Consider the following 20,524-nt stretch of genomic DNA (forward strand, 5'->3'; position numbering starts at 1 on the left):
AGAAGCCAGAGAATAGTGATGGATCTGATGCAATGCACTAGCAAATGGCTGGTCTGCCCTTTGACAGTTATGCTAAATACTCTATTAAAAGGGCATCACTAAACTCAATGGATTTTAAATATCATAGCCCTACTCTTAAAAAAAAAAATTAAACAAATGAAAATTTTGTGAAAAATATGAGAGGAGAGAGAATATTAGTATTGGCATATCAGCTTTTGAGTGAGATGCAGTTAACAGCATTGTGCAGTCACATGTTCCTTTAAACATGAGCTCCTTATCTAATATAATCAGCAATAAAAAAATATTTGCAGTCATGTTGTATGAAATTTATAGCAGACAAACCACACTGAAAAGATTATTTAAAAAACATTAATATAAAGCACACTTTTACCAGTTAAGTGATATTCTATTGGATATTTCTTAGCTTCCAGATTTATTGACATGCATATTCTTATCTTTAAAATGCCTGAAATATATCCTCAGTACATATTTACTTCAAATATTAAAAGTAAACATCCTGGAGAATATCTTGGAACCTGGCCTACTTCTTAGCTATGAAACCCTCTTCTTAAAACAAATGTAAGTAGATAAATCTGTCATTTATGTTCAAGTTCTCTTTGTCCTGGAATTATTATTCCTTTCAGAGACTGAGTTAGAAAATGCTATCTTTATAATTCATAGAAGTATGTGGTTTTAGACACTCATGAAAAAAATCATATTCATATCAACTAAATTTCATAATTACATCTAGAATCAGAACAACTGAGGTTGGAAAAGGACACCTGGACTTTATATAGCCCAACCTCCCTGCCTAAAGCAACTGGAAAACCAATGCAATGCAAAAACATTTCAACAGACAACTACCTATCAATAGGAGAAGACTGTTTAAAAAACACCTGTATTATATCTGATATAGTTGACATAATGCACTGGATGGCACATATAGTCCCTTTGCTGCTCTCCTGCTAAAAAGGTTGCTATTTGTAATGAAATAAATGTTTAAATATGATGAACATGTCTCTTCATGTGTACACACGCATGGCTAGTCTCTTGTCACAGTACAATTTTTAAACAGAATTTTGCCTACATAAAGACCACAATGGACTGCGTTCTTCCTGATACGAAGATATTCTGGGAGATGAAGGCAGCTAGAGTACCTAAGTGAAAAAATTAGCTAATACAAAGCAGAAAACATGTATTTATTGATACAACAGGAATGGAAATTAAGATGGTTTGCACGTATCAGTACACGCACATACTATTATACTATGCAGCTGCAGATGCCTTTAAAACCTCAATGTTTCTTCAACAGAAACCACTAGTACATTAGGATTTAAAATCTGTGTTTTAGCTAGCTCAAAAACCTATGCTTCTTTCCTTTTGCCATGGCATTTGAAACTTGATGTGACTTTTCAAAGATTTTATAATCTGGGAGAAAAGTGGGCATAAGAGTATGTCCCTGGAAGGAATGCACTGCTGGAGCAGCAGCAGTTTCATGATTTGAGCCTTTGTCCTTGCAGACATGCAGCCTGCAGGAACTAAGAACAATACAGAAAGAACTCTGAAATGAAGAGCAGACTATTCAAAATCATGACAGCAGTAACATGAGGTCTCTTATAAGGGTTCGAGTGCTTTTGTTTGTTTTTAAAAATTTTTATCTATTGGTACTTTGCACTTATTAAATGCAAATGCAGAAATATGGTATATTTGTGCATTTTGTGGTTAAAAGAAAATATCCTGTAGCAGAAAGTCTCATGGAGGTAAGCTTGTGGATCTCACTTGTTTTGACATCAATAAAGCCTGGAAGAGTAGTCTCATATAAAATTTTCATGAGAAAGCTAACAGGAGCTGCTGCAAATAGGATGAAAAGTATTTGGATGATGCTACTCAGAACAGTTACCAGTGGTTCATCATTGAAATACAAGTATGTATCAAATGAATTCTGTAGAAAATGTCTGAAGTAAGTTCTGTAGACAACCTTCTATCTTGGGTCTATATCCATCCAGTGTCATAGTCAGTGGTCTGGATAGTGAAAGAGTGGAGGACATGGTTTAGGACTGGTTTAGAATTCAGTTATCCAGATTTAGGAAGACAGAATTCATTAAAGGCAAATGAATAATATTATACACAAGCGGAAGATTATTATCTGCACAGAATGAAGAGCGACCTACTGTGTAATAATTCGGCATAAAAGAATCAGGAAGCCCAAGAGGATCACAAGATAGGCATGTGTTACAAGATAGGTTGCTGTAAGAAAGACAGCTATACACGAGTGTATTAACCATTATTCCTGGCAGAACATCTAGATAATATGTTCCTCTGTGCAAAGCTTATGGAAGAATACCACAACTAGTCTGAATGCTGAACTTTAGGAGATATACGAACCAACTAGAATGACTCCAATGAAAGTAACAAGAATAGCTAGGAAGCCGGACCTAATAGACTGCTACTATCTCACCTTCAATAATATATTCAACTGCTCTAACTGGACCTATTCAATGTGCAAACAAGGTGTAATGCTGTCTTCTTTGCGGTACTGTATTGCAGTGGCATCTTTCCTACTGATTGTTTTCATGAGTAACTAGGTACATGGCAGAGAAGACTTCTGTTGGATCATCAGAATAAGCAGGGTCCCTAAACATAACACTCTATTGCATGTTCAGGATGAGGTCTTCATATGGCCTACTTAAAGAACCAGAACAGAGACAATTGCAAGTTAAGTGTCTAAAATCAGAAGATTTTGAAGAAATGGTTTAGCTGGTATTTTTGGTGGTTTCTACATTTAGACTTGCAAGCTTCTCTTTCTGGCCTTGAAACAGAGTGGTTCAGTTTATATGTAAGGTCCACCTCAGTTTCACATTATTCACTCAATCAGCTAGCCTAACATTTGTAAGTAGTCAGGACTGAAACACAGTTTGCTCTAACACAATAGTTTGGATCCCCAGGAAGAGATTAATTCCGCCAGGTTTTGGGGTCACAATGTGGCAAGCACAGCTCCACTGGCTTCAGGAATTGTGGTCCATGAAGCTCGCACATTACCAAGGGCCCAAGAATCATTTCACCTTTCTCTTTGTCCAAAATATACTGTTATCTCTGCAGACTTTGGAAGATTTCTTTATCTACTCCCTCTGGAATAGCTCCTTGTGGTATAATAGTACTAACTTTAGGCTCTATGGAGCTCAATTCACCACCATTGCTGTTAAATATGCCTCTTGCTGATGCTACAACCATGTGTCCATCATCTTGCTTCTCATCCTTGAGTGCTTACAGGAATGGCTTCAGGCACAGCATTAACATTATTTGGTTAATAGGCTTTTCAACATGCACTGCCCAACTCAGGAGGCTGCAATGAGCTGTGTGCTTGCAAAATTGGTTAAAAAAGATTTGGAGATGTTGATGACAACTCTGGTTTATGTTGAGCTACGTTTGTCAAGGGATTAGGCTTGAGTTTAGGACTTTCAAACTTGTGTTCAAAGGGCAATGCAGCATTAGTGTAAGGTTTCGTTGCAAAGCATTTCTAAGAAGGTGTGACTGTTTTCTGAATCTGTTCAGTTTATTTAACAGGGCATTTATTCAGGAAACTTCTAAGTATAAAAAGTGGACTGCACAGTGTCCTCTCTAGAGGACTTGAAAATTGCTGGCTTATTCTGAGGCAGAGGAGGGTCAGACACAGAGTTAACTTCAGAAAGTGCAGGCTTGTTTATGTGCTGGAAGGGATAGGCCAGGACTATTAATTGACTGAGGTTTTGTATAATGTACTGAAGGAGCAGGAGGAGGAATTGTAACCTGAGGTACTGGCTCATAGTGCTTTTCACTGACGGGCCTGTCCATTGATTCAGCATTAGTAGGTTTCCCCTTAGAATAACTGGGGAAACTCAGCTGATTCTGTGAATGTTTTGATTTAGTGGGCTCAGAATGATGGTTGTCAGGAACCTGAAAAGACAGTTGCTTTTAGTAATACTCTTTGTCTTCTTCAGGATCATAATTATTTGAGACCTTCACTTGAGGTGTCTGAAATTCAGGGGCCCTGTAAGTATAATTTTTAGATGAAGTACCCTCTTAGCTTGTGAATGATGGTGAGACATTGTTTGGAAGATCCAGTAACATGATCTTGCAAAAGGAATGAACCACTTAACTTCTTGGTATTGGGAAGAAAGGAAAAAAAGATGTCTAAGAAAAGAAGTGAGACAAGAGAAATGGCAGATTCAACAACCTGAGCTGCCAGATCCAGGTCTCTGAATCTGTTTTCCTTATATTTTCAAACTGCACAATTCCCCAAGTTCATTTGACCACCACCTTTCTTTTCTTGCTCTCTGGTCCTTTTCTTTAGGGATCAGGAAAACCAGAAACCAGAGGCATCTTCTTCCGCTCCTCTTCATAATATCCTTTCCCTCTGTTGACAGCCTTCAGGTGACTTGGCAGTCCTGGTTTCTGGGTCAGCTGCTGCCATTGCCAGGCAGTGCGAGTGCCTGCTCTGACTCACCCATCCTGCAAAAGTTATGCACATACGGAAGGGCCAATACTTAAGAGCAGTACTCTTTCCAGCAAGATTAGTGTGTGAACAGTTTCTCCTGGGCTCCCTCTGCAATCTAATGTAGGCTGTGCCACAGGCCTGGTAATAAAGAAAGATCATGTAATTCTAACTTTCAAATTAGTACCACTGCTTCTGAATGTACTTCCATCCATTTTGTAATAATGACGTGCTTTTATAATGCCTTTTAGTTGATGATGTGTCAGCATTTTCCACACATTAATTGTTCCTGACCATGACAAAGACATATGTGATTATTCATTCACGGTTAAAGAAACCAAGGCAAGACAGGCCAATGACCAACACAAGAAGCCATCTAAGACCTAATGGTTTTCTTCCTCAAGCATTACTGAACAAACTGAGAGAACAAATTAACTCTTCCAACTTCTAGATTTTTTTTTTTGTCGTTGTGTTTGCTTTCTAAACCATTTAATTATCTTACCTTGTTTACTTCTGTGGCAATTCTACAACAAGTCTCTAGCCACAGGGGTCCTAATTGCAGCATCTTATTAATACTGCCAGGCTAGCAGTTAATCATCTCCTAAGTTTTAAGATTTTAGAATAAAAAGGGTAACGAAAGAGACAACATTTGATTTCTGTAAGAATGTAGAAATGGTTACAACCACACTAATCTCTGACTCTTAATCAATTTTTGTCTTGTTTGAAGCTTGAACCAAAGGTGCAGTTCTTTTTTCTTCCCCTTTCTAATAACTTTGCCTCAGCTTTGAAGTTTCTGCAAGCTGAGGATAGCTTATCACAAAAGTCCCAGTGAATGAAAGATGTTTAAATAGGGCTACAAGTGAATGAGATGAATTTCAGTCTCCCTAGGAAGAGGCTGAGCTCTTCAGTATAAGGCATATACATATTCAATCCCAAGATGGAAGAATGGATTTAACTATAGTGGATAATGCATAAAATCCATCCTCAGAACCCCTGTCTTAAAGGATTTGCTCATGATGTACTCGGTATCTCAGATTTTTAGTGGCTCACGAGAGAGAAGGAAACATGGCCTTTTCTTTGGGGCTGGATTTAGACATTGCAGTACAGTATTGTACAACAGAGGATAACACCTTTAACTGCTGAAGATTTAATACCTATATAGGGAAATGATACACTGGCTTGCCAGCCTGTCTGATACCATCATATTCCAAAGGAGCCTGCTTTTGTCTGGCTGAGGAATGCAGCTTATCTGTTTTGTTATTCTAATTTTCTAGTAAAGACATGAAAGAATTACTGAACCTGTTTGTTTGGTTTGGGTTTTTATTTTTTTAGAGGGGAGGAAAGGGGAGGGAGTTTGTAGTAATGTAACAGTTTACAGTGGTGCAATAATACTATGGTAGGATTCATGGCAGCTGTATTCTAAAAAAATAAAACAACTTTCAAGGTGAAGGCTGACATCCAGTGTGCAAGTGTGAAAATTTATCAGATAATGACCACATTGTGAGCCTCACAAGCCTTGCTGGGCCAAGTCAGAGCTTTCCACCCCTCAGGCAGGCCACTCACATGACTTGTTTGAGTTCGTTCTGTTTAACAAAAGTTCGCTGTAAAAGAAAAGAAAAATTTTTGCTCACCCAGCTCATTTTGACCAATAAGTCAGGCAGTGCTGACTCACACAAGCGGTTTGACTGTAGATGTGGTGTGTTAATGAGAGGCTGGAGGGAGCCTGGGAGCAGGAGTGTCTTCTGCCACCGACTGCCTCAGGGTGAGTTACCATGTCTTAGGTGAGGGAACTGTAATTTCCTAAATATGCTCACTCAATCAACTGAGAACCTATAATTTTAGAGTGAAAATAGAAATTCCACTATCAATAAAAGGAACTGTTTTATATAATAAGTTTAACATGAATTTATTTATATTAATTACACATGGTGGAGAAAGAACATTTTCCAAGGACCAAAGTGACTTAGCTAACATCCAACTCAATTTTTCAGAATAAACTTTTTGCCCCTTTGAAACAGTCTGCTTAGGGTCTATTCCAGGCCAGGCTGGACAGGGTTCTGCGTAAACTGATTTAGCTGAAGATGTCCCTGCTCATGGCAGGGGGATTGGACTAGATGACCTTTGAAGGTCCCTTCCAACCCAAACTATTCTATGATTCTATGTCATGACTGAAAATAGAAATTCAGTTCTTAATTCACAATCAAACAGCTAAAAATTTTACCCAGATGTTATTAACATGGTAAAAAAAAACCCAGCTGTACTTTCACTTCCCTCCTCTCATACTTAACATAGATTTAAATTAGAGCTCACCATTGTTTGACATTGTTACGATGATTAGCACCTAAGCAGGCTTCTCACTCTACCTTAATAATGCTGCTTTGTTACTCTGAATTGAATCCTGCTTCTCAGGAATTTGATGGAAAAAATCCTTTTAGCTTCAATTAGAATAAGATTAAGCTGACAGCTACAAGATTTTATTCTGGTTGTTGCAATTGTGTGCCATAATATGTTCTTTTTGAATGAATAGAGTACCTTTCTAAATGCATATTTACTCCCCAAAACACCTTCCCCTCCTTTTTGGTGCTGGTAGAAGGTCAGACTAAAACCTACATATATACATACATACAATCACACACATATATTTTGCGTGTATATATGCATTTATATAAAGAATAAGTTAAAGACACCGTCAATTTAATATGGGGATAATTTTGCAGGTGATATACAGAGGTGAAGTTGAAGAAAGTTACAATACAGGAGAGAATGAAAATGCCTTTGGATGTTACATTTCTTACAGCAATCAATTTTTCCATGCATCTGCAATAACTTAAAATTTATGTTATTGCTATGTAATAGAATTATATATCAGATCGGAATCTCTTAGTCTTCATGTGATCACTAAAATTAATTTAATAATAAGCATCACTACTGAACACTAGGGAAACAAGATTTATTTCCACTGATTTTAATGTAACCACTTCCACAGACAAAGTTAAAGACATTCCACAGTGCTTCCCTTTTAAACTCTGCAAGTACGGTGCCCTACTAAAAACAACATTTTGGGCTATTATTGTAATTCCCTCTCTGGTAAATAAAGCAAACTCCTGTGTCTATGTGAATTTAGTGGCAATTATCCTACTGTGCCCCTGATTCCACAATAAGATGATTTGACCATGGTCCTTATACATTGTCACACTGAAATTGTGGTTTAAAATTTGATGAAACTTGTCCTGAAGTAACTTAAATGTTTGCAGCGATGTCACTGAGGTTAAATATATTTAAATTGTGTTATCCACCTCTAATTTAGAAATTATAGAGTTTACTCTGATTGGCTTGAAATCACAAACATGTCCACTTACCCACTTCTTACTCACTATAGCATCTTTACTGAGATTTTGATAAGTGGATGATACAGTGGGTGGAAAACTCTCTGCATTGCTGGGTTTAAAAGGTGGTGATAACCAGTATGAAATCTAATGGGCAGATAGTAACTAGTGGTGTCCCACAGGTGGGGGTACTGGGGCCAATATCATTTAGTATCTTCATTAACATCTTGAATGATAGGATAGAAAGCATTCTTAGAAAGACTGTGGACAACATCATGTTGGGAGAAACAGTCAATATACTGGACGGCAGGACTGCTGTTCAAATGGGCAGCTGGACAGGAGCCTCAAAGTTCCACAGAGGCACATGTAAAGTCCTGCACCCAAGACAAAATAACCCACAGGCTGGGAGTCAACTAGTTGGAAAGCAGGTATTCAAAAGAAATCCAAAACCTGGGGGTGCCGGTAGACAAGTTGAGCATGAGCGCATAACGTGCCCTCGCAGCAAAGGAGGCCAACCACATCCTGGGCTGTATCAGATAGTCTAGCCAACCAATCACAGAACTGATTCTTCCTCTAGACTCAAATGATTCTGCCTCTAGACTGCATCTAGAGTATCGCATACAGTTTTGGTCTCCCCAGAACAAGAAAGTCATGGCAATATTGGAACAAGTCCAGTGGAGCACCACGAAAACAGTCGGGGGGCTGGAACTCATGGCATTCAAGAACTGTAATTTCTGGGCCTTAAGAGAAGGTTAAGGAGAGATCTTACTGTTGTCTACAACTACTTAATGAGATAGTGTAGAGAAAATGGACTTAGGCTCATCTTAGAGTTCCACAGTCTAAGAAAAATAAGCAAAATACATAAGGAAATTCCAGCTGATAAAGGGAAGAGAATTTTTATGTTGTCAAACAATGCAACAGGTTTGTTGAGGGAGGCTGAGGAATCTCTATCTGGACAAGATCCTGAGCAACTGGCGTTTACTGGACCTCCCTTGAGCAGGAGGATGAACTAGCTGTCCCCTAGAGGTCTCTTCCAAGCCCTTCTAGATTCAGAAAGACCAAATTCTGTCTTTTGTTGCACTGGAAGACTGAGGCCTTCCCTACGAACTGCGAAAGTGAGTTTATTTTTTAAACGCATTTTCATATGTTGCCCAGTTAACTTATTTTCTAGGCTTACATGGACTAAAAGGAGGTAAACTGGCACAAGATCATCTAGTACTGACATGAATTTCATAGTGTATGTATCTCAGACTGTTAGCAATTATTTAACAGTTAAGACTGCCTACACAGACAAGTAACTTTTGAATTTTGTTGGCAATTCCTTCCCTGCACATTCATCAGCGTTTATAAAGCACCAGCAGCAAAATAGATTTTATTTGTGTTTCTTTCTGTAGGGCAGGCCTCTACAACCTACTGAAAATTCTCAAAACTGTCTCTTTGGGCCTGGTTCTCTGATTAATTTTGTTCAAATTCTTTGTTCTGGAGTACAGGAGGGATCATATCTAAAATATTCAATTATCTAGTTTCTTACAAAGAAAAGAAGAATGACTTCAATTATAAGTTTTAACAAAGTGCTGTATCCTTTTGTCTTAACCTGATCTTTCAATTTGCACTGTGCATATTACATTTCTACACAAAAAAACATGGGTTTAAGCAGTAATGCATATAAATGCTTTCTTAGATCAATTCCTGAAGTCTGATCCATCATTATAAAGTATTATAAAATTGCTAACTCTAGGGGGTAGTCATTGTATCTTTTTCATGTTCTCACCATTTCTTGCATAATGCAGCCACAAGAGGAAGCAAAAGCAAAATGAAAACCATAATAATACTAAAGATTGTATCAGTATCTCCAGATTTCAAACAATTTCATAGAGATGCCATGGAGAGATCAATGAGGCTTTGAAGCTGATTCTAAGGGTTTTCTAGGCTTTCCTTGGGAGAAAAACTAAATTTATTTACTTTTATTTAATTGAGCCCACCGAGATATTAAGTACCAGAATCACTGTCTTACCTTATAGAATTATGATAACAAGACCCCTCAGCAAATTGATTATTTCCTCACTTATCTCAGATGATGAGAATTTGTTACCCTTTGTGACTGCACATTACAAACCCACTGCTATTCAATCCCAGCAGTTATAAACATGAGACAGCAGATTTGTTTGTTTTTAAATTGCTTGTTAAGTATTGGTGCAAGCTGTTTTAGTCTGAGTCTTATTCAACTAGTATCCAAAAGAAGAACCTCAGCAATGAGCAGAAAGTTAAAACATAGTGAAGGTGCTTCCAGCAAGCCTCAAACAGTGCCTTTTTAGAGATACCACATGCACCTAAAGTTGCAATATTCATGAGGAAATGCAAGAATTCATTTGTAAAAACTGTAGCAAAAGACCATTATTCTACTTTCCATAATCAAAAGTATATTTGAAATTTTAATAATGTTATGTCCAGCAAGAGCCTTTAACACTAAAACCCGTTATAAATTATAGAAACAACCAGTGTATGAGTTTGTTCTTATAAGCAAGCAAATGCTACATCAAAGTACTTCATGAAGAACAATTACTGTGTAAGAAAGCAAAGAGATCTGAAGATGGCATGCAGAAACCAACAAGTATGAGACTGAGATCCTTTTTCATAATTGTGAAAGACTAAACTAACACTAGGATCACCCATATTTTGGCACAGAATGCATATAAACAAACAGAGAATTGCTGTCACTTTCTGCATATACTGTGGCAACTGCTAACAACCAGTAATTTTGTGTAAGTACCTAATGGTCAGGAATGGAAAAAAACTAAATTCAGTTCAACTGCAATGAGATTTAATTAGAATGCCAGTTTTAAGAAAAAACATCCATGTTCTGCCCTGGTGAGGCCAAATCTGGAGTACTGCATCCAGTTCTGGGCTCCCCAGTTTCAGAAGGACAGGAATTACTGGAGGGAGTCCAGCAGTGGGCTGTGAAGGTGATTAGGGGTCTAGAGCACATTTCTTATGAAGAAGGACTGAGAGAGCTGGGTCTGTGCAGCCTGGAGAAGAGAAGGCTGAGAGGGGATCTCATCAATGTTTATAAATATCTTAAGGGTGGGTGTCAAGAGGATGGGACTAGACTCCTTTCAGTGGTGCCCAACGATAGGATGAGGGGCAATGGGCACAGACTGAAGCACAGGAGGTTCCATCTGAATATGAGGAAAACTTATTTACTTTGAGGGTTCCAGAGCCCTGGAACAGGCTTCCCAGGGAGGTTGTGGAGGCTCCTTCTCTGGGGACATTCAAAACCCTCCTGGACACATTCCTGTGTGACCTGCTCTGGGTGAACCTGCTTTAACAGCTGGGTTGGACTAGATGATCTCCAGAGGTCCCTTCCAACCCAAACCATTCTGTGATTCTGTGATGCTATTTCCTAATTTTGCATTCTTTGAACACTGACTCTGATGTCCTCTTCCTTTCTCATGTTTTCATCCTGGGAAAATGAGACATTTATCTAATGGATGATGACAAACATTTTTGTTGCATATCCACAGGTATTCTACTTCTGTGTTAGCCCATATCATGTCCGCATAGTCCTCCTGCACAGGGGCATAGAAATCTTTTAAATCCCTGCAATCAGAGCTTTATACCAATGCCACCTTGTGAAGGGTGTTCAGGTTTTGTCCTTAACATTCTTAAACATTTTTAAACAACAAACACATTGAAACATGCAGAAGACAAATTTGGGGACACTGAAACAGAAGTCTGAGTATGTCTCAAAAGCCACATTTGAGGAGAGGGACATTGTACACAGCCACTTCACCTGTGAACACCTAACTCATGAACCAGGATTGCATGAGATATTGCAAGAACAACTGCACTAATTTAGAGAGTGTGAGGATGTAGGTGAACAGAGAAAAATACTATTCATATGACTGGAAGCAATCTACAGATAGCTTAAATTACTGACATGCATTCATCCTTTCTTAATTTTTCCAATTCTTAGCTCCACCTCTAACATCCTTTGTAACTGCAATGTCCTGGCCCCATTCCCAGGCTCTTCACATGCAAGAAAAAAGGATGTCACTTTTTAAAATAAAATGCTAATTCACTTGCCATATTCTGCTCTCTTTCACTGACATGTGTCATGAATAGGAGTTCTAGTTTCTTCAAAGAAAAGTGCTTTTAGTAAAAAATGCCATACCTGTAATTTCGATCACGTGAAAATTGTTTAAGTTGATAAGGATTTCAGGAGCAAAGGTTATTTTGCATCTTACATAGAATAAAACTAGCTCACTGTTCCATGAATTGAGGCTGATGCAGAACATCTGGAAACATCTATTTTGATACACTTATCTATTAAAGTAAAGTTATCACAAAACGTGGATTTTCAAAACAAATTTGCAGATTTAAGGATTATTCCTCACGGAATTAAAAGTACTTTTAAAATTACTTTGGCAGTTTGTGACATTTGCATTTTTGTCTCTGTATGTTTTATAGAATATGCAACTGAATTATATGCACTTTTTAGATCAGAACTACGAATTTTCAAAAGATAAGTAGCACTTCTCAGCATGAACATACTGAGAAACAGAGATGAAAATTGATATTGAATTGTTTGAAATGTCAATCGTCTGAGTGAGAATAGTGTATATAGTTACAATTTAATTGCTTTCTACCTTATGCAGAAGAACAGAACCAAACAGAAATTGTTTATCTCAAACAAAATGTAAGGTGTAGGTTGGGGCACTTATGTGTGAAATCCACACCAATGAAACAAAAAGGCACATCCATTAATTGCTTGGGGCTTTTTTGATGGTGCTGTTTTTGGTAGATACACTGAATCTAGGCTTTCCTGGGCCACCTTCACAAGATTCTGTAATGTTTATGACTTGCACTCTGCATTTAATGTCAAGTAATACTGAATGTGAATACAAAGTTATAAAACCTATAATAAATACTTTAAGGTTTATAAACCTTAAAACATCATATGGCATCATTTAAAATTACTGCCATCATCTAGATAAGGTATCGTGTTGCAGTACTGAAGATGATTCTCTTGAGACTCTGGCATTTGAAACAGAAACACAGGCATTTTCCAGGCATTTCCCCACAGATTATTCTACTACAAGGAACAGATGACCTGGGTCTGGGTTGTTGTTAGTACTGTGAGGCATCTTGATCTTATTTTGTGGAGATGAGAATGTTGTGTGATTCTTTGACTTAATATTACAATGAAAAACAGATCTGTGAAAGTGGTATTCTTCGTTATCCTAGATCTGAGCCTGTATACAGTTATTTCTGTTGTTTTGAGGTACAATGAAAAACCACAGCGCTTTTTCACTAATTGCCCTTGTAAAGCCTACTGAGCTAGTTAAAGGGGAGCAGGACAGTACTTATTCTGCATTATCAGAACAACTTCTGATGAGATATTACATCCTTATCTTCACACACCCGAAAGTTAGACATCAAGTCTCTAGCTACTTCTCTAGGTTCTCACACAGGACCCACCCACCATAAGATCCAAGACTTTAGGTGACAGAAGCAAGTGGGATGAACACCTGGAGGTGCCATTTTCTCTCTACTGGACAGTAAAGAGAAAGCAGCAGAAGCCTACCTGACTAGCTGAAACACCAGTTTTTCAGATGGTTCACAGTAGAGAAAAATCCCTCCAAATCCAGAGAGCCATGCTTAGGCAGTAGGGAAGTGCAGATGTAAAAGAGTTAATCTAGACCTGAAAATGCTTGATCTTCACTTTGATACTAAAAATGAGAATTTGGTTTAACCAACCTTGTTTTTCCCCCTAAATCCCTTCTCTTGACAATATTATTTAATAAGAAACGACCAAGGAAGGAAACCTTTCCTAACCTCTATAACTACCAGTTCTGCTCGTCAGAAATATATTTGAGATAAACTGGAGCAAAAGGCAATGCACAAGTGGCTGAAGGCACAAGAAAAAATGAAAATCTCCTTGACACAAGGCTTTTACACTGTAATGGAAAAAATATTTAACACTTAAACTTTCACCAGTTAAAATTCTCAGCTAACTTATGGGTACAACACTAGAAATCAGAAAGTTTGGACTTTGACATATAGGTGTAATAAAACATCAAAACTCAACTATGCATTTAACAACTAACATCTTTCTCTTTATTGATATAAAGAGGACCAGCTATTAATGCATGGCCATATCTTCCATTTCCTAAATCAACCTCTGGATGACAGTCTCTTCTTATTCAGGTATCTGTTTACCATAATATAGGTTTCACATAGCTCAACTATTAAATACAACAAATGAAGTGCAATAAAAACTCACACAAACAAATTGCAACATATATTCTGTCTCCACCTTCTTCTGAACAAACGTCTAAGATTCCTGATTAATGCTTTCTGGCATCTTTTCCATAGTGAATTTATACCAGTTTAACATTTCAGTGACTAAGATACTTTATAAGTCAATTAAAAATTCAATAAAAAAATTCAGCATCTCTCTTTCAGATCCTTGGAGATGTATGTGTGAGAAATTCAGAAGAGCTCATATTCAAAAAGGAGAGAAACCTGCACATAGACACTGTAAGTGGGATGAAAGCTGCATGTTTGATTTAATCATCTCCCAAACCATTCCTATATTCTCTATCAATATACATTACTATGAGTTGGAATTTCTTATATCTGCAGTTCTTGTAACTAACAAAAGTGAATGCTGTTTTCACTTGGATTTATTACTAATACTTAAACAGAGTTACAGTCTTAAAATGGGGCCATGTTCTAAGCTAGGAGAACCCCATGTGGTTATTTATGCTCCAGAAGAGTCACGTTCTGCTGTGAGAATGCAAATACTCATTTTTGATGTGTTTTCACACTAACAACTGAAAGCAAATTTTTCCAAATATGAATCAATATCACACTTTGAAATAACAGACCTGACCCTGCTTTGAGTGCAAGGCTGGGCAAGATGACCTCCTCACGTTCTTTCCAACCTGAATTATTCTGTGAGTCTAACGATTCATTAGATTTGAGAACACCTGGTATGTATTTTAATCAAACTTTCTCACGTTTAGCACTAAAACTTTAAAACAAACACCAGTTATTTCAGGCACCCAAATAAGCCCACATTGCTCAGGAGATGGTGAGGCATACACTCAGCAGCATATAGGTATCTTATACTGGACAATGAACTTTAAGATGCCTAGCAAGATTAAGCAGGTTCCAACACATTTGCTATCCTCAGATTTTCTGTATATCTTATAACTGCATTGCCAACAGATGAGTAATGAATTGAGAGTAATTCCGTACTGACACCTTGTAGCCCTCAACTCAGGAACAGTTATTAAAAAACTACTCTGCTACAGGCCCTGTTTCAAGATTTGATTCAAAATCTTGTGAACATGGCAGAAATTGTACCACTAACTTTGCTTATCTGAAAGATGCTTTTACAGCGATAGCCACAAAAAGGATGTCTTCGGTATTGCAACACTTCAATTTATCCCATCAGACTCCCTAGAATCTAGAGCCCTGAACAGATGTATGGATTCTCTATACAAGGGAGAGATACGTAAGGATATATCCTCTAATGCAGGACAAGAAGTCAACAAAAAAACATTTAGGTGGAATTGTCTTCCTTTTTTATTCAAGGGTGAGTGATCAAAATACTTCAAGTCTCTAAAAACATCTATTATTTAACCACAAAAATACAGGCCAAGAGGTCAAGACAAAGAATGGTGCTCTTGAATCACTAGTACAATACTTCTCTCAAACAACATTGACCCAGAATAGCATTAGAAACCACTGCCAGGATGAGAGGAAACTGATAGAAACACCTGAAGCACAAAACTGTGCATTGAAATTTTAAAAATGTTACCTCCAGCTCTGCATTCATTCCAAAGCCATATCCATAGTGGACTTACCACTAAACAGTATGAAATGCAATAGTAGTACAAGTTCCCAATTGTGCTTCAACAGGGCAAATCTTATATTGTAAATATTCTGCTATACATGAATAGTGACAAATTTCTCATCTGGGGAAGCTCAAAAAATCAGTTTAACCCTTCTGAAAGACCACCTACTGCACTTTAAAATGCGAAGATAATTGTCATTTAAAATCAAAGGTAAATTCCGTGCCTATAGAAGAACAATGCAAATGAAAATTTTGGGGACAGAAATTCAACCTTTAAAAATTTCACTGACAGGGACAGTCTGTGCCTGCTTGTGTAGGCAGAATAACAAGTGACATAATTTCTAATTAACTGTATATTTCATGTTCTCTTTTGTTAAACAGGTCACGGATGGCAGAAGAGAGGAAAACTGCTGGTTGTGTTTCAGACAAGAGAAAAATGATGCTGGCTCATTCCCCAGGATTGAATGAGGAATCTCACTTTGGAAAGCCCTCTCAGATGCTGAGGAGGGAGTGGGACCAACAAGAAGGGAGGCTGCTGCACCAGAGCTGGCTGGGAAACTCCAGAGAGGAAAAGAGGGGTTGTCTAAAGTAGGACACGGGTCTGCAGAGCAGGATCAATCAGATGATCCACAAAGTTTCCTAGAAGGCCAGAAGACTGTGTGGAAGGTGTTTGAATCTGTGAATCTGTGAATCAGAAAGCCACTGAAAGTTGCTGAAACAGACTGCACGGAAGCAAGTCATCCTGCAAAGATGCTGTTTACAGGAGCTGGATTTATTTTTAAGCCTTTCTGCCCCACCCAGCTGATCCAAGTTTCCTCTATTTAAGGAAAAAAATCTTATTTTAAGTTTGCAATTTTTTGAGGTAATTCCAATGAGAGAATAAAAGTGTATAGGTGTGCTTACAGTAGGGAAGACAGTGGGACAGCTCTGCGGCAGGCGCTGGCCTGACTGGCATCCTGCTGTGTCACTGCCAGAAGCAGCAGGTCTGTAGGTAATTCTCAAATTAAAAGTGTCATTCCTGGGGGAGGGAGAACAATGCCATATCCTCAGCTTAAGGCACCTACATAGTGCTGAGGGGACACAGAGGGTGGATTTGTTATTCTACTTCTGCCTCCTCAGCCTTCTTTTTTTTTTTTTTTTGTTTCTTTTTAGACAGGGAAAGATAAAGGAAAAAGGAACATCAGGGTGACATAAATGCACAGAGGTTATCAACAAAGCTCTTGGAGGACTTGTGGGTCAAATGTGACTTTCTTCTATCTAAGTCAATGATCAAAAGAAAAAAAGTGTGATTTTTGGCCAACTCAGAGACATAGAGTGGGACTGGTGAGAGAAGCTAATGGCCCCATGGAGAAGCTTAGCAGAGACAGAATCTGCTTTGAGGAGGGAAGACAAGCCAAATGCTTGCAGAGCACATGAAAAGAAGCAGGCAGATGCTGGGCTACCAGATGGACATGGGAGCACTCTGCAGCCTACAGTGCTGAAACTAAAGAAGAACAAACCAGGCAATATCAGTAGTGAGTCTTTTCAAAATCCACACACCATTTCCCTCAGCTGTGACACTGCTGGGAGAGAGAAAAGGCTGATAAACCTTCCCATTGGGTGCACTCTTGGGAAGCAGCACAGTGTAGATCCTCTTTCATGCAGACAGGGTCCTGAAAGGCAAGTGAAAACTGAATGTGATCTGACTGTGACCGAGAACACACCTGGGCAGTAATGCCCAAGGAGGAGAAACTGGGTGCTGGATTACCTCGTGCCAGTACTAAGCAGGCCAGGTTTAACATGCTTTTGTCTGAGTGAAGTTTAATGTTCGGAAGGAGAAAGATGAATATGTCCGCTGTCTTGGCCTTGCAGCACATGGCACAATGTAAAAGCGATGGAGGAGAAAAAAGAGAGTCCTATTAAGGACATGGAACATGCCTGAAATGAACCCCAGGAAGACCTCAATATAAATTAAGAAAATGCTGTTATGGGGATGGCTCAGCTAAACTATATGAGAAACCTGGCACCAACCTTTAGCAACATAACAACACACTTGATAGATCTGTGTGATAAACAAAACAGATCGGCCAATTCAATGGAGTCTAGAAAGAAACTTCTGGTCATTTCAAAAGAAGGGTCTTTTTGTTGGTTTCATAGTTTGGTACAGGTGCGTTTGGATTTTAGCAAGCTTTTCTATATATTTGCCAGATGCCTCAACAGTGATTTATGGGCAGCTTGGCAGCAGCAGGAAGAGATATTTCATTCTCTGGCACATTTCAGTAAAAATTTGTCAGCCGGGAACAGAACCACAGCACCACTGAAAGAAAGCTTTATAGATGCCTTAAAAAACCCAACTCAATTCCACTTAAATAATTTCACCATATATACTGTTGGAAAATTCCCCTTTTAAAAAAGGTTATCTTAGGGGGAAATGCCAGTTCATGAGGTAGAGTTTGTCACTGGAAGAATATGATGCACAAACTAAAACTGTAAACAGGAAAGATAATCAGGATATTGATTCTGATTAGGCAGAAAGATGCTTGAGTGACTAACCTCAAGAAGCTCCTTCTGAGTTCTTTCCATAACAATAGCTAAGGCTTCACAAAATATGTGGAACTGCAATATTCACAAAAATGGACCACCTACAACATGAGTTGAAATCCTTGACAACTCCAGGTGTTTAGCATTTCTGAAAATCAGCTCTATGATATGCCTTATTTGCTAAAAAATTTTCAGGAACAAGAGAAATAATGACCGTTATTACTGTTTCTTTGAGGTTCAATGATGAAAGCCAAAGAAAAAACATATAAAGATCACAGCTGAAATAGTTCAGGAATTATAGTCATAACTTCCCTGTCATATTGGCATGTTTGGACTTTTTTTTAAACTGCAGCAAATTTGTACTCCAGTCATAAAGTATGATTCCCCAGAATCACCCCACAAATAACTTAAATCTGAGCATCACAGCATAACCATTACAGGTTGGCTACATAAATAAATTTATTAGGTAATTATTTTCAACACTTTTCCCACCTTTTTAAAATTCATTTTTTCTTTCTATCACATGTTCTCCAAGAATTCCATAAAAAATTAAAATGTGGAGGTTATGCAAGCTTATTATTCATAATTTACTGAATATTTTGAATGGCACATTGTATTAAGACAGCTCCATTTTCACATGTTTAGTCTTCTGTAAATCAAATTTGCATATTTGGGAAAGAAATAAACCTTTCAATTAAAATAATCAGAGTTCAGAAAAGGTAACCATATATAGTCTAAGTCATGGCATTACAAAATATGTATATACTCAGTAAATGCAACTGTAAAGAGCTTTTTGTGATGTCAATTAAGTAGGAATAAGAGAATATAGAAGAAAACTCAGCATTAATGTGGTTTGTGAACCCTTTAGAGGAAGTCCCACAAAGAAAAGAATAAGATGTTAAATAATAGAGACTATGACATACTGTAGACTGAATGGGGAGGTGGATCATGAGAGAAAAAAACAAAGGTCTGTTATTAATCCAGATTAGACAGCCTGATATACTTGCTTCAGCAATAATTTCTACTTTTAAATTCCTAGAAAACAAAAAAATCCACAACCACTAAGAACACATATGCAGCATCCTGCTTCCTGAAATCTGAACACAATACATCAAACAAATCTGATGTCATGTCAGTTTTATCAAGTATAACACAAGAAAAAGCTGAACAAGCAGGCTGGTCTTGCAGGTAAAGCATCAGTCCTGAGTTCAATCCCTGGGCAACCATAGCAGGTTTACACTATTCATCAACCTCTACTTCTTATTTGCTTTAAAATATTTTGTCAATGAAGTCTCTCTAGTTTGTACAACACGAGAGGAGTGATTGCCTTGTTTTAACAACCTGCAGAGCACTGCTGTAATGAAGCGCTAACCCTGAGATAGCACTGGATACAAATAATAAAACATCCTGATCAAAGTATCTATTTGTGGAATTCTGTAATTAAAAGCAGAGGAGGAGAAGTATGCTGTAATGGTAATAAATTAACAAGTTTGCAAAAATGAATAAAAAATACGCTCTTAATGTACAGAAGAAGCAGAGATAATTTTGTCATGACTGTTGAAATAGTTCAGAAGCAAAGAAGTTATTATTTTCAAAGACAGAACATGAAAATAGAAGTTCAATGATCCACAGTATTTGGATGAATTTCAGCTAAAAAAAATCCCGTAAAAAAACTAATCCTAATAATAATAATAATCCAAACCAAAACCAAATAAGAATTGAAAAAACCCACAAAAACCACAAACCAAACAAAAAAGAAAAATAAACAAACAACCCAGAAACCACAAAACAAAACCCAAGATGTTTGCTTACCATACCATCAGAATTCAGGGGCAACAGTGATGTGTGTAAATTGTTTTTCTCTTCCTTAACTACATATGTGTTTGTGAATCAAGCATCTCCCAGTTCTCTTGCTGAAGCTACTAATCTGCCCGGTAAATTCTTGGAACCATCTTACCATCTTTATGATTTTTCACTTCATGACCCCAAAATACTTGCAATAGATAATCTGAGGACCAGGAGTAGCTGCTCTGCTTAGATCCTCAATTTGGAAGATGCAAGTGCTACTGCCAGCCTAAGAACGAAGTGCTCAAGCAGAACAAAGCCATTGCTCTTCTTCTGGAGATTACAGTATGACAGATCTTGAAACACTGCATGATGTTTAAATAATTTAACAATTCCTTGCAATATAAAATTAAGCTGTCACATAAAATGTGAATATGACACATTAGAGGAAGGATTAAAGAAATTGTGCAAGAAATGTGAGAATAGTTGTTTTCATTGTGCTCATTCTGCTGCAAACTTGAAGAAAAAAACAGCAAACTCACAGAATATATAGATTGT

At 37.7% G+C, this 20,524-nt stretch overlaps 1 protein-coding gene across 1 annotated transcript in view; it reads right to left on the reverse strand.

The window, feature by feature from the left end:
* The window catches only part of CTNND2 (catenin delta 2), a gene marked incomplete at its 5' end in the record, with an annotated part of 536,051 nt that overhangs the window by 55,960 nt on the left and 459,567 nt on the right, over positions 1 to 20,524 (reverse strand). The window lies entirely within an intron of this gene.

The sequence above is a fragment of the Streptopelia decaocto genome (assembly GCF_964273445.1).
Source record: "Streptopelia decaocto genome assembly, chromosome: 2".
Taxonomy (NCBI): Eukaryota; Metazoa; Chordata; class Aves; order Columbiformes; family Columbidae; genus Streptopelia; species Streptopelia decaocto.